Source organism: Gorilla gorilla, chromosome 8, assembly GCF_029281585.2.
Source record: "Gorilla gorilla gorilla isolate KB3781 chromosome 8, NHGRI_mGorGor1-v2.1_pri, whole genome shotgun sequence".
NCBI lineage: Eukaryota > Metazoa > Chordata > Mammalia > Primates > Hominidae > Gorilla > Gorilla gorilla.
Genome location: NC_073232.2, coordinates 67046127 through 67060329, shown reverse-complemented (window position 1 = coordinate 67060329; position 14203 = coordinate 67046127). Strand labels below are relative to the sequence as shown.

The following is a 14203-nucleotide window of genomic DNA, read 5'->3' as shown; positions in this document are numbered from 1 at the left end:
CCAGACTTCCTTGTTTAAAAACAGCTGAAAAGACATCAACAACCAATGTTGGTTTCTTAGTTTTGACAGGTACACCATGGCAATGTGGGATGTTAATAACTTTATAGGAAAACAGGTGAAGGGTAGATGAAAACGCTCTACTATCTTTGTAACTTTTATGAAAATTGAAAATATTCTAAAATGCAATGTGTGTCATCATCTGTTTATATAAAAGCATTAGCAATCAGAAAATGTGCATAGGAGTCAGGGGGCTGGAAGCTGGTTAGGAAGGGGCCATGGAGGAGGTGACGCCTAGAGCTGAGTCTGGGAGGAGGAAGGTCAAAGCCTGTGCAGAGGAGAGCTCTCGGGCAGGGAGAAGGCCAGAGGCATAACAGGTGGTAAGAAAGGGGCCAAGGCAGTGAGTAAAAGCCAGGTCAGGGGGTACCACAGGCCAGCCTAGACACTCATGTTTACCTGTAGGTGAGAGGTTAAACAGAGGCATGGCATCTGCTCCTATAGGTGAGATTACAGGTGAGGGCCCCTGGTGGGGAGCCAAACTGTGGGTGGCAGGGGGCTGTAGTGTGATTCAGGTGGGAGATAGTGGGGGCTGCAGTAGCTGTAGCTGGAGTAGTGAACAACGATAACACACAGAAAATTCTGTTCAAGTGAGGCTGGGACAGGTGAGAAAAGAGGGCCACCCAGGGCAGGCCTGGCTCTGAGAAGAGACAGCACCTGGGGGTGGGAAGTCTGGCATTCAGATGGCTCTGTGGGATTCCACAGAGAGTGGAGAAAAATAAGAACCAGAGGAGTGGGGTTGAGAGTAAAAGGTGACTTCCAGCCCTTAAAGGGGTGGGAGTCTCTCTGGGCAGCCCCTGACCTGTGTACATAGAGCATAAGCTGGATTTCAGCCCACTTTCCTCCTGGGATCAACTGTATACATATGGACAGCTATCCCAGGCAGTGGGCCAGGCAGGACCCACCAGAGGAAGGGGACCCACTCACCAGCCTGCCAGCAAAAATTGGGGGACTTATAGAAGAACAGGATTCACACGGAGGAGGGCAGAGCCCTGCGTTCCCCACAATTCCATGGCTTTAGGAGATAGCTAAGCAAGCTTCCAGTTGCTGTTTTCAAAGCCAGGTATTAGCAAACTGAAATGGCCCACGCAGGGAAGTCAGGGCTGTGTAAGAATTAACAGAATGGGATGAGAGGGCACCAGAAGCATGAGGATGATCCACTGGAATTGCTAAAAAAAGTAAAAGCTTTCCGTAGGAATTCTACATCTGCCCTGGCAAGGACAGGGGAACATTAGAAGTTTGCCCCACACCTTTCTCGGGGGTCCCCTAAAGGCTGCCCTATGAGACCTCCGATAAAACCAGCAGTGCCCACCATTGGGCGCCTTGGAGACTTCAGAGGCAGGGCACTTATGTGGGCAGGGTGCCTGGGGTCTGCCATCAGCTCCTTCCCTAACCAGGTGCCAGACCTGCCGTCACCCACCCTAGCATGAAGCAGCTCTGCCCCGGCAGAGGACAAGATGCTGACTGAGGCCAGCAACTCAGTGACAGCTCTGTTAAGGGCAGCTCTGGCTGAGGTCCTCTGTGAGGGAAATGATGTTTTTGACTATCCCCTCTGAGCACTTCACCCATTATCTTTTTGAAAAAAAAATCATTGTGGAAATTCTCAAACATATACATAAGTAGTAAAATAATGTGATGAATCCCCATGTATCTATCCATCACTTGACTTCAACAATTTTCAACTCATGGCCAATTTTCTCTCCTTATGACTTCCCACTTCCCCCCTGTGCACTGAATAATTCTGAAGCAACATCCCAGACATCGTATTATGTCATGCATTACTGTTTCTGTATGCTTATTTTCTCTTTAAAGAAATCATGGGGCCCAAATAAAGATTGCAGAGAGGAAAGCAAATGTGCAGAACTGGAAGGCTTTAGCCATCATTGCGGGAGTGATCAAGTAGCACCTGGTCTTGCTTGCTGGCACGTTTGTGTTTGTCTCCTGCTGATGAGAGGAGGGTCTTGCTGAGGCTGAGGGCACGTTGAGCCTTGGAGAATCCCATGCTGCAGTTTCAGGAAGAAAGGCAATAAGCTCTGCGATGACACAGCTGCTTTCTAGTTAAACGCTTGGGCTCTCCATGTTCAGGAGCTGAGCAGCACTCCAGGCGCAGGCCTCAGATTTCACTTCCCTGGGATAAAAAGCTCACGAGCCCAGAGAGTACTGGGAGTGAGAATGGATTTTTGAAAATAGAAAGAACTGGTTTGAAATGCAGGGGAAGTAACTGGTACAACAGAGCTGAGCTGAGGATGTCAAAATGCAGTTGTGAAAACAGAAGTCAGAATTCTCAGAGAAATTCTTCTGAAAAAGAGTTAAAGATCTTTAAAAGGTTGCATGACATTTTTAAAATCTGATATTCAGAAGGTCATCGTGTGAAACATTTTTACTTAAAGTTGTAGTAGATTCAACATAATGTTCGTGGGAAAGAGAGAAGGGTCTTCCCCAGGAGATGAATATGACTTTAAGAGAGGGATTTGGAGGTAGGTGGCCTCAACCTGGAGGAAAATGAAGACACGTGAGGATTTCTAAAATGCAAGAGTCAGAGGACCCAGAGAGAGGTGAGATCTTGTGATAGGTTCTTACTGGCATGGCAGGAAAGCAGAAAGGCCAGCTTGTATCCACAGATGAAGAGAAAGCAGGCTGGAGGGATAAATTATTAAAAACCACAGAAAAGATAAGGGAGACTCAGAAAACCTGAAAACAGTGTTTCTAAGAAATCACAATGCTGTATTGTTGGAAAACGCAGTTGTATTCAGTGGGAGGAAAAGTCTTTTGAGTAAGTAATTAAAGAGGACTATCTGTTAGATAAATAAAACCACTCAGAAAGGAAAGTATAATTTAAAAAACACTTTGAAAAGTATAAACTGCTCTACTGGCGCGAGCCATGTTCTAAGACCTTCTGCTAAATGGAATATTGGTTTTCTTAATTGTGGTGGGCAATGCTGCCAAGGACCTCTTTGCTCTTGGTGCTTTTCCTGAGATAACTGACCCTAAAAATAATGCCTCTCTCCCAGCCTGGCCTGAGAGCTCTTCATCGTACTGTCTGGGCTAGGAATATTTCCAGACGGGATATCCATTATGCTCTGATTATGGTGGTATTTGGGGGCAAGGAAGGAACAAAAATGTAATGAAGTCTAGTGTTATTTTTTAAACCTCAAAAGTTTCTGTTTTCACTTCAACTGAAAGTAAAGTCTATGTGGGCTGTATCATTGCCCTCAGTCTTGCAGGCAGCTGTGCTTCCTACGCCGCACCCAGAATGACCTTCCCCAGAGGGACAGAGTCTGGTGATGGAGGTGGGGACACACTGCAGCATCAGGGAAATTCAACCAGCCTGGGGCGGTGGGGAGGGGCTCCATTATCCTTTTAGGTTTTCTGGACACTCAACCAGAGCCTTCTCTCTCATTTTTGCTCTTCCCTTGACACACACACACACATACACATACACACACACACACACACACACCTCTCTCACGCACACACACACACCCCCCCACTCTCTTTCTCTCTCTCTCTCACACACATGTGTACATGCACACCCCCCCCCCCACACACACACACATAGACACATCCCATTGTGCAAGCAATTGACATTAGAATTCACCTATCACACCAGTGAGAAGGAAGCGGGAAGGAGTCTGATCAATTGCACCAGAAACTCAGCAGCAGAACTGAACAAGGACGAGAGTTCCCTACAGCCCAGATTTTGAAAAAGTGGTAACATCACCAGTACAGCATTAGTATCCAGAATAAGGGGGAAGGATAAGAGCTGGATGAAGAAAGACAGTGGTTTTTCTTTTTCCATTTTAAGGAAGTCTTAAGTGTCTCTGGTCTATCACAAGTGTCTGTTATAGGAGTCTGAAAAATACATGTAAATGAACAAAGCAAACACTGATACCTTTAATGATGTTTCTTTACTGAGTGCATCATTTGTGAGATATCTTTATCTTCATAATAGAAAGATAATTAACATCACTAATTATCTAATTAAGTTCATTAAGCATCCACCAACAGAGCACCGTGAAGTTGACATTATGTTCTACTGTCAACAAATGCTTTTGATTTCTTAGGAAGTAATTAAAATGTAAATTAGCATGCAATTATATGCACAGGGGAAGTTTTGAATCAGATATTCATTTCAAAATTGCTTAGAGCAACACAGTTTTTGTTTGTTTCTTCTTCAATAAAAGCAGTTATTTTGCTGCTAGTGGTATATATTAAAGTTTCCATTGGGCTGTTCAGCTCTTGAGTGGTAGCAAGGTAATAAGTACTATAAGACACAGACTGTTCCATTGATATATTTGTTACTGCACTTTGTGCTTTTTTCTTATTTGATCATTTTGTGCTTTTTTCTTATTTGATCATTTTATTTAATGTTTGTTTGTATTTGTGTCCTTCATGTTTAAACATATCACAACTGATTTTTTTTTTTTCGGAAAAGTTTCTGTAATTCCTGCCTTAAATTCTCTAGCTGAGCCTTCCCTTTAAAGGTATTTTAGGGCAAATCTTCTAATGTATGTTTTCTGTCAGGTTAGGTTCAGGGAATATCATCCATGACTTGCTGAAAATAGGTTACACACATTCCCTTACGCATGCAGGAAAGAGAAACTGCACATATCAAACTTGAAGTCCAGCCATCCTTAGTTGTAAGTTCACATTTTCCTGCTTTCTTAGGGCAGAGAGCAGACACGGAGCTTGTGCAAGCCCTGTGAATCAATGGAATATTCTCCATCTGAGATCATGATGGCTTCTGATAAAATATTATAACTGGAATGGGCACACTGTAGTGCTAAACGCAGTAACCTTCTTAGATTAGGGGTCTTCCTGAAACATCACAGAGTCACTGCACACCTGCTGGAAAAGGCTACCCAAGATAGAAGCCAGCATGTTCAAGTCTCCATAGCTTTCATTTTTAAAACAATTCTGATTGAATCCTGAATGCCTATCTTTTAATAAAGCAGCTAGTTCAGTGGATGTGATGTCCACTCTGTTATCTTTGTACGTGAAGATGCCGGACCACTTGAGCATCAAGCTGATGTCACCTGATGCAGATGAGAAGAGAAAGTCTCTACTCATGACATCGAACTCCCTCAACTTCTTCTTGGATGATTTTTCCAGGAATAATTGGTACTGGATCCAGGCCCCTCAGTTTTGTGTGGAGAAGATTTGAGATAAATGCAAAGCAAATACAGAGGTCTAAGAGAGACTGTCCTTTGTCCCCTTAAAAGGATCAGTGTCAGGGCCTGACTCTGAATAGAACTGGCAGAACCACTAACAGCCCATCAGTGTGGGTGCGGGCAGCTATCCTGAGGGCCCAAGCAGAGAAAGACAGGCATCATCATTGCACAGCAGCTGGTGGTAGATGTGAAACCAGCTGGTCTGTGGCAAGCAGTGTCCTCACTGCAGGGAATGGTCGCCTGTGCCAGACCAGGCCGCCCCAGAGACAGCAGTCGCCAGGTGTGTCCTGACTTCTGAGCTCTGCAGCAGGCCCTGAGCTGTGGTGTGGTCCGCGGCTGCCCAGAGGAGGACGCCTTGTTCTCATTTGACTGTCCAGAGGGGCTTTCTCCTGCAAGTTCACTCGAAGGACAATGGCTGGGCTAGCAGAGACCCCGAACTAACAAAGGGACCCTGATGCTTAAACCGGATGATGCTGATCTTCTCCTAATGTGCAGCAAGCTCCTACCTCAGCTAGTTGATAAAAATTTCCTGTACCAGAAATGTTGGTTCTTGTTCTTAAACCTTATCTTAAAATGTAGTCTGCCATGTTGTGACTTAAGTGCAAAGTCCACACACTTAATGAATAATCAGTAGCTACAGTGACTTGCTTTGTCCATGGCTTGCTTGCCTACCTCCTGCCAGTCACACTCTTCCCGGTCACAACTGTCGCTGAAGGAGGAGTCTGTCTCTCTACCATGGGTTCTGCAATCTGAGAGTGACCCAAATGCCATCTCTTTGACTGTTCTTTTGGCCATGCAGCCTCCCAAAAAATGGGGTTAAAGTTGGTTTGCTTTTGGCAACAAGACTATGGTCTGAAAACCCTTCCAACAAGGAAGGCACTGAGGTTATGCAAGCTCCACGAATCAATGGAATGTTCTCATCCAGGTAACAACCACTGCCCGTTTAAAGGTGCATTGTATCTAAATGATACCGAAAAGTCCTTAGGGACAGATACTCAGTTCCTTCCCCAACAACTTCAACCTGAACGGAAACATCTAGTTTGGAAAGATGAACCAGATCTCACCTCCATCTGCTAGGTATTTGCTGATATTCTTGTTTCTTTCTCCTCTATAATGACTTACTTTATTACAAAGTCAGGCTGTGTTTATATGCCATATATGAAGGCTGTGATTGAGGAAAAAATTGAGTAATACAGAGTCCACATCTGCAGGTCAACTTGCAATATTTTAATTTACTTACATACTTTACCATTTGCAATTCAACAATACATGGAGTATTGAGTAGGCATAGCACTCCTTTCTATGAACACAGAGATGACACATGGTCCTTATATTTAAGGAGTCCTTATAGTCTGCTTGTTTATCTCCCAAGTTAGATGACATCCAAAAATAAATAAATAAATAACAGTAGATGGATTTCAGAAAAAAAATGTATACTGTATGTATCAAGATTTTGTAAAGTAAAACAGATTTGAAATTAATTTAGGAATCTAGCAACTTAAAGGAATACTGGGTTGAATCCTTTGAAAATCGAATGTAGTTCTTTAAAGGATACTTACATGCAAGCATCTATTTTGAGGTTCAGATTTAGATATACTGGACTTCCCAATGTAAGATGTACCTGCATTCTGAAAATTAGAGTAGTGGTTGGGGGGAAAGGTATCACCATCCCAGGAGATGTTTTTAATTTTTAAAAATTATGAGTTATGAGGAAACACATTTTTGTGTATTTATCTAAATTATTTTCAAAAACATATTCATCAAGGCAAAAATGCTCTAGCATTCAAAAGACAGAAGTATCCCAAACTAAAAGATAAAACGGCAGATGGCCGTGGAGGGGAGAATCAGTCTGGGCCCTCCTGAGGCACTGCTGCCATTCACAACCCGCTAGGCCCCCCACTCACAGCCGGGCCGCCTGGCGCCTGCCGCCTGCCGCATAAGTTACAGCCGCCTTCTCGCCCTGGGACCCATCTATTATGAGAAACCATTTTGGTTAATTAAAAAAGTCTTTCAAAGTCTCAGAACAGGAAGTTCTGAAATTTTCTTCTCTTCGTTGTTGTTGATGGGGGTTGATGTAAACTTGGCTCTTGGGCCTGGCAAAGAAGGAAGGAGAGATGGAATGTGGAGGAGAGAGGGGAGACAGCAGAAGAAAGCACTGAGTGCAGGCCGGGTGCAGTGGCTCACACTTGTAATCCCAGCACTTTGGGAGACCAAGGCAAGTGGATCACCTGAGGTCAGGAGTTTGAGATCGGCCTGGCCAATATGATGAAACCCCATCTCTACTAATAATACAAAAAGTAGCTGGGTGTGATGGCACACCCCTGTAATCCCAGCTACTCGGGAGGCTGAGGCAGGAGAATTGCTTGAACCCTGGAGGCAGAGGTTGCAGTGAGCCGAGATTGAGCCATTGCCCTCCAGCCTAGGTGACAACAGCAAAGCTCCTTCTCGAAAAAAAAAGAAAAGCACCGAGTCCAGCCCTGACCCAAGAGTGAGGCTTGGGCTCCCAGGTGCTTGTGTATCCACTATCACAGGGAGTGACGGTGGCAATGGTTAAGATCTTCGAGTCAAATGAAAGAGCAATTGAACAAGCCTGAGTCTGATCCACTCTGGATTTAAGGGATTTCTCAAGCCTAAGCCCTGCTGTGCAGCTCAGGTGACAGTGAGTAAAACAGATAAGGCTCCCACACTCTGTTTGAGGGGAAGCAGATGGCAAGCACATGGGAATGCATGAGATAATTCTAGGTACATAAAGTAATCTGAGAGACCTAGATGATGCGCCAGAGACTTACCTTGTGATGGCTGTAGGTTGGAAGGTCTAAGAAAGCTTCTCCAAGGAGGTGATAATGAGAGATGAAGGAGCAACCCTCCAACATCTGGGGGAGGAGAGCTTGGGAAAGGACCCAGCAAATGCCAAAGCTCCGGGGTACAAATGGTCTTGTATATTTGAGAGCAGAGAGAGGCCCATGTGGCTGGGCACAGACACCCCTTGAGGGAGTGGGAGTGGCTCAGAGGAGGTGGCAGGAGCCAGCCACCAAGCATCATTCCAAGTTCTTCAGGGAATTGGGACAGTTGTCTATAACTCTCTATCTGTGGCCTCTATATCTTTATTTTCATCTGGCTGTAGCTCCCCTTATCCTCTACCAAACCCCTGTCCCCACTCTGAGAGGGCTTCCTTCAACCTCCCCCACACACTCATGATTTCCTGCCATGTTCCAGGCCCTTGGGTTAAGGCCAGGGAATACTGATGAAAAAGGGCACAGTCCCTGCCCCAGGAGGTCCTCCTGCTTCTAGGCTGGTGAAATAATTATGCTGTAAAAAGAGGGGCCCAGAAGAGAGAGGGTGCAAGTCTGGTTTGGAGGAGCTTGATCTGAGACTTGGAGGAGGAGGTGGAGGAGGAAAGATGTGAGGGCAGGTTGATGGTGAGAAAGAGCCCCCTCCAGATGCAAAGGATGGACCCTCGTGATCATCTGCCTTGTGGGCCAGGTGCTGTCTTGGCATTACTGGAGTATCCTATCCAGTTCATCTTAATTTTATGTATTTATTTATATTCTGACTCTCTCCCCAGAGGCTTTATGGTACCTCTAGATGAGGATGTGTGCAATAAAATAAGGAAATGAGATCAGGAAAGAAAATAATCATAGAAGAAAGTCAATTCCTAGGAAATTCAGAGCTTGAATATACAGTCTCTAAAGACTCACCGTCACATACCAGCACTGTGCTCCAGCTTCCTGAATGCCACTGTGGAGTGGTAGGCAAGAGGGTACATGCATCCATTCCTCATCCATCAACTGTGCTTCTGCCAAGAGCCAGGTCCAGGGCTGGAGAATAGGGACATGGGGTGAGCAAAGCAGATGGCCTCTGCCTCACAGCTGACTCTGCCCCATCCTGCCATCATGTCACCCCCACTGTGAGTTTCTAAAGATCTGAGCTGACAATGTCATGCCCCTGATCAAAAACAATCATTAGTTTCCAAGCTGTGCAGACTCAGACTTGTACCAATGGAGTTAAGAAGCCTTGTAGCTGACCCCAGCTGCTTATCCAAGTTCATTTCCTGTCACATTCCCACATGGCATCTTTGCTCCAGGCAGGCCCACTTCCATATTTTGTAGTAGTGCAAGCTATTTTCTCCCGTCTCTACCCTTGGGAAAATGTGGTCCTCTCTGCTTAGAGGAGGCCTGCAGGGATACTGTCCCTTCTGAAAGCCCACCAAGCCCTCTCCAGCCTGGCTGTGAGCTGGTGTGGCCCCCTCTGTGGGCAAGTCATTTTCTCATTTACTCCCTCACAAGAGCTTTAAGTTCCTGGTGGGCAAGCCTTGTTCCGTGCCCATCTTGAAGGCCTTTGGGTTTGCACAGGGCCTGAACTAGAGCAGGTGCTGCGAATCACTGGCTGAAAAGAGACTGCTAGGAAGAAGCCAGGTTCATCTATTTCAGGCTTACCTATTTTTTATGCACAATGGCTGCATCTACGGTGACCCAGCCTAAAGGAGGGAGAAATGTTGGTATTGACCAGTTTACCTATGACCCTCAGGCAGCCCAGTGGTGAGTCACACAGTAGGACTAACATATTGGCTAGTCACAGCGTGGCTTCCAAGAACATCAGGAAGAGTGGCTGTGCAGCATCCTAGAGCTGGCATGTGGTTGGGTGGCCTCAGGAAGCTCCTGGAGTGGGTGCAGCTTGCAGCCAGTGCTGCCAATGGCTCTACTCTGAAGTCGCAGCAATGGGGCAGTCCTGACCAGGGTGACCTTTTTGCTCTTCATAAAGCCCGAAGAAGAGATCTCCCCATAGACTCCAGCCCTGGTTGTGATCTGTCTTTGAAATCTGTCAGTTTTGGGGTCCAGGTGCCTCAGTGCTAGGGGAGAATTATTTGGAGTGAAAGTTCCTATATTAGTTTCCTGGGACAGCCATAACAAAGTACCCCAGCCAGGGTGGCATAAACTACAGACATTTATTGTCTCACAGTCCTGGAGGCTAGAGGTCCGAGAGGAAAGTGATGGAGGGGCTGGTTTCCCCTGAGGCCTCTTTTCCGGCTCAGAGATGCTGCCTTCCCCGTGTCCTCACATGGTCTGTCCTCTGTACATGACTGTGTCCTCATCTCCTGTTATAAGTACACCAGTCACGTAGGATTAGGGCCCATCCTAATGGCTTCACTTTAACTTTATCACCTCTTTAAAGGCCCTGTCTCCAAATACTGTCACATTCTGAGGTAGTAGGGGTTAGGGCTTCAACATATGAATTGGGGGGAACACGGTTTAGTTCATATCAGTGCCTCACGTCTCAATACATATTCAGGGAAAGATGTTTGCATGGGCTGAAACTCCTCTGCCCCCAGGGTAGATCTTCACATTCGTCTCTTATCCAAACCCCCTCCAGTAATCCCTAACCTTCTTGCCCTGCCTGAGGGGGTGTGAGTCTTTAAGAACATTACCTGTGAGGATGAGGCCGACAGAGATGGGGTGAGAATAGGCGAGTTCAGGGAAGGCCAGCGTGGCGACACCTCCCACCTGTCTAAGGCTCACAGAGGCCCCTGACACCCACAGAGGAAAGCAGAGAGGAGAGAGGATGGCTTCCTTGAGAAGGCATGGTGCCTGCAATTTTAAAGGATTTGTCTTTTGCTATACCAGTGTGGATTTTTTTTTAAGTAGTCATTCTTCATGTACTCATGACGATTGAATTTAATAAAAACATCACAGTTCAAAAAAGACAAATTAGAAACCACCGTTCATCTCAGAAATTAATATGTGAGTGAATTTAACAAGAGATGAATTGCGCTGTGGTGGTCTGGTCCCTCTTCACCCGCTCGGAGCGCCAGTTGTTTGTCATTATAGCTGGAAATATGATTATTACTCTGGTATTGCTTGACATTTATTAAGGATCCAGGGGCTGCATCTCCACAGCAGAGAAAAGTGCAATTACCTGGGCACTCAGAGAAAAGAGCCTTTTCTGGCCTGAGTCATCCAAATAGACGTCCCCCAAAGACCCCTGAGCCCCGACCATAGCTTGCTGTGGAGCCCAGGCTGTCCCGTCACTCAGTACACACTGTGCCTTCTTCCTCAAGGGCAGCCAGCATTTTCTGGGCTCACATAAGGATAGTATACACATGATTTACCAACAAACAGGGACAGCATTTCATTTCATGGTGTTCTCATTAATTGCTTCTATCACTCAACTAAAACCAGGCCTCCACTAAGAACTTGTATTTCAAGGTGGATATGTCAGCCTTCTGTGGAGGACACATAATAGAAGTGTTTAGGTCACCCATTTACTGGATCCTTTGCAACTAGTAAAAGACTGCATTGCAGATGGACTTAAATAAGAGGTGGGAGTAAGAGCAGGAGCTGCCCACCCTGACCCTGCTCCTCGTAGGTGGCATCAGCAGGTCATGCTGGGTCTCTTTAATCCTGACCCCTGGGGTATTTTACTCTGGGCAGGGGGTGACCAGCTGTGGCGATTTGGGTCCCAGTGAGTGAGGAAGGTCTGTGAGGTTCTTTTCAAATCCCTCAAAGTTTGATCACTGCCTTCACTTGGGAAGCCCTGAATCATGACCTTGAGGAGCTGATTTTGGCGGGCTGGTGGGGAAGCCCCTCACAGCGACACAGAATGCTGCCCCTGCAGAGCTTACCTACTGCTGTGGCACCCCGAGGAGGCAAGCTGGGAAAGAGAACGTTCATGACAACAATTAGTTTACACGATAACCACAGAGTGCTCGCACAGGTGTGGCTCCTCTGTTCCTCACTGCTACGACTGTGGTCACCAAATCCCTCATCCTCTTAGCCAGCACTGGTGCAGGACAGGCGGCAAGTGGGTTACCATTGCGTCCAGTGAGAATGACCAGTGAGAACTTGGGATCTCTGGGGGTAGTATCTACCTTGGCAGCAGTTTCACTCTGCCTTCCATGGATGGGGGATCCCCTGAGTTTAACTGGAATCTGTCTTTGGTCAGGGAGAATCAGATGCTAAAGGAATCTGGAGTTGACATTAAAATCAAGCAGCATGACCGTTGCTTTCCTTTATGGATTTTTTGGTTAATGAATACACAGAAACCTTTAAAAAGTAATAAAGAAGACAGCCTATGGAGTCACATAATATATGGGGTTAAGTTCTAAAGTCTATTTATGAAATGGAAATCAAGTTGTCAGCAATACTCGACATTCCCTCAAACTATCCATAGAATACACGACCATCTCCAGTTTGGTGAATTCTGCACCATCCTGCACATCCACCAGGCAGCTTTTCCACCATTTTGTACATCAATCAGTCTTTCTTTGTTAAGTACCAGATGAAGTGACTGGCTTGTGCAATTTCAGCGGACAAGATTTACCCCCAAAATTATTGTTTTTAAACAGGAGAATTACATTTAATACAACGAGCTGTTGACAGCCAAGAGAGCCTGTGGAATGGCGTCTCCCTCAGGGAGTAGAGACTCCCATTCTCCATCCCAGGTTCACAGTGGGGGTTAGGATGGAGGGTTGGGTGAATTCCCATTGTGATTTAGAAAATCATTTTTAATTTTGGGATACTTTCCACATTCACATTCACTACTTCCATGTCCTCCCCACCCAGTTTTCCCTATTGTTAACATCTTATTACCATGAAACATTTGTCAAAGCTAAGAAATTGACATTGTTACATTACTATTGACTAAACATCAGACTTTATTTTAATTTCATCATTTTTATCTGCTAACCCAGAATTCAATCCAGGGTACCACGTTACATATAGTTATCTTATCTCCTTAGTCTTCTCTGGTTTGTGACAATTTCTCAGATATTCCTTGTTTTTTGTGACTTTGACAGCTTTGAGTATGGTCAGATATTTTGTAAAATGCCCCTCAATTTGGTTTGCCTCATGCTTTTTTCATGATTATCCTGGGGTTATGGGTCTTTGGAAGGACAACCACAGAAGTGATATGCCCTTCTTTCCACATGATATCAGGGGATACACGATGTCCATATAATGTCATCACTGCTGATGTTAACCCTTATCACAGAGTTAAGGTGGTGTCTGTCAGATTCCTCTATGGTAAAGTTACTGTTTCTGCCTTTCCACACTTGATTCTTTGGAATCAAGTCACTAAGTCCATACCACCCTCAAGGGGTGTGAGCAATTAAGCTCCAATATCTGGAAGGGGACTATCTACATATATAATTTAAAATTCTTCTCTAAGGAAGTTTTGTCTCTTCTTCTGTATTTATTTCTTCAATCTTATTTATGTCAGTAGAGATTCATTCATATTTATTTTGTAATTTGGGCTGTCATCCATTAAGCCCATTAAGTTACTTATCTTTTTGTTCAAATGGTTCCAGCTTTTTTCTCATAGTATTTAACTGATCTCATATGTGCTTTCCCTGTAACTCTCTTGATCTCCTTTTTTCTGCTCACAATTATGTTTTAATGCAATTCCACTATAACCCTTTCTAACATTTTTGGTGTGTGTATTACTCAGAAAGTATTAGGTTATGTTACAGTAACAAAAACTCCCAAGTCTAACTGGCCTAAAATAGCAAATGCTTATTTCTCACTTGTGCTATGAGTACCCTGAGTGTTGGCCCGAGACTCTGTATATCTTATTCTCACTCAGCAACACTGGCTCATGGTGCAGCCACTATCTAGAACATTGAGTGTTGACACACAGAGCTGAAAAAGAGAGATTAGCAGATTGCTGTCAAGCTTCTGCACATCTCTCCCTGGCCTCACCAAGATCAAAAGTAGCAGGAAGCTTCATCATGCCACTACCTATAGGAATAAAGGCCTGGAAATATTTGACAAACAATACTAATGGCCAGCACATTGTATATTCTGTTAGTTTTTCTTTCCTAGGCAAATATACACAGATTTAATTCTTGTTCTTGTAAGCATACTGTTTTCTATTCTCCTTTTAAAATCTTGATATAGCAAGAACCTGGTGCCCATCAATAGGTCCTTTTTGATACCAGGGCTGCTGTGAATGATTAGGTAGGTTGTATGGAAGGGCATCTGGCC

The 14203-nt window shown here is 45.0% G+C and overlaps 1 protein-coding gene across 2 annotated transcripts in view; it reads left to right on the top strand.

Moving 5' to 3' along the window:
- Nucleotides 1–14203, top strand: part of WDFY4 (WDFY family member 4) — a 298505-nt gene that overhangs the window by 151169 nt on the left and 133133 nt on the right. The window lies entirely within an intron of this gene.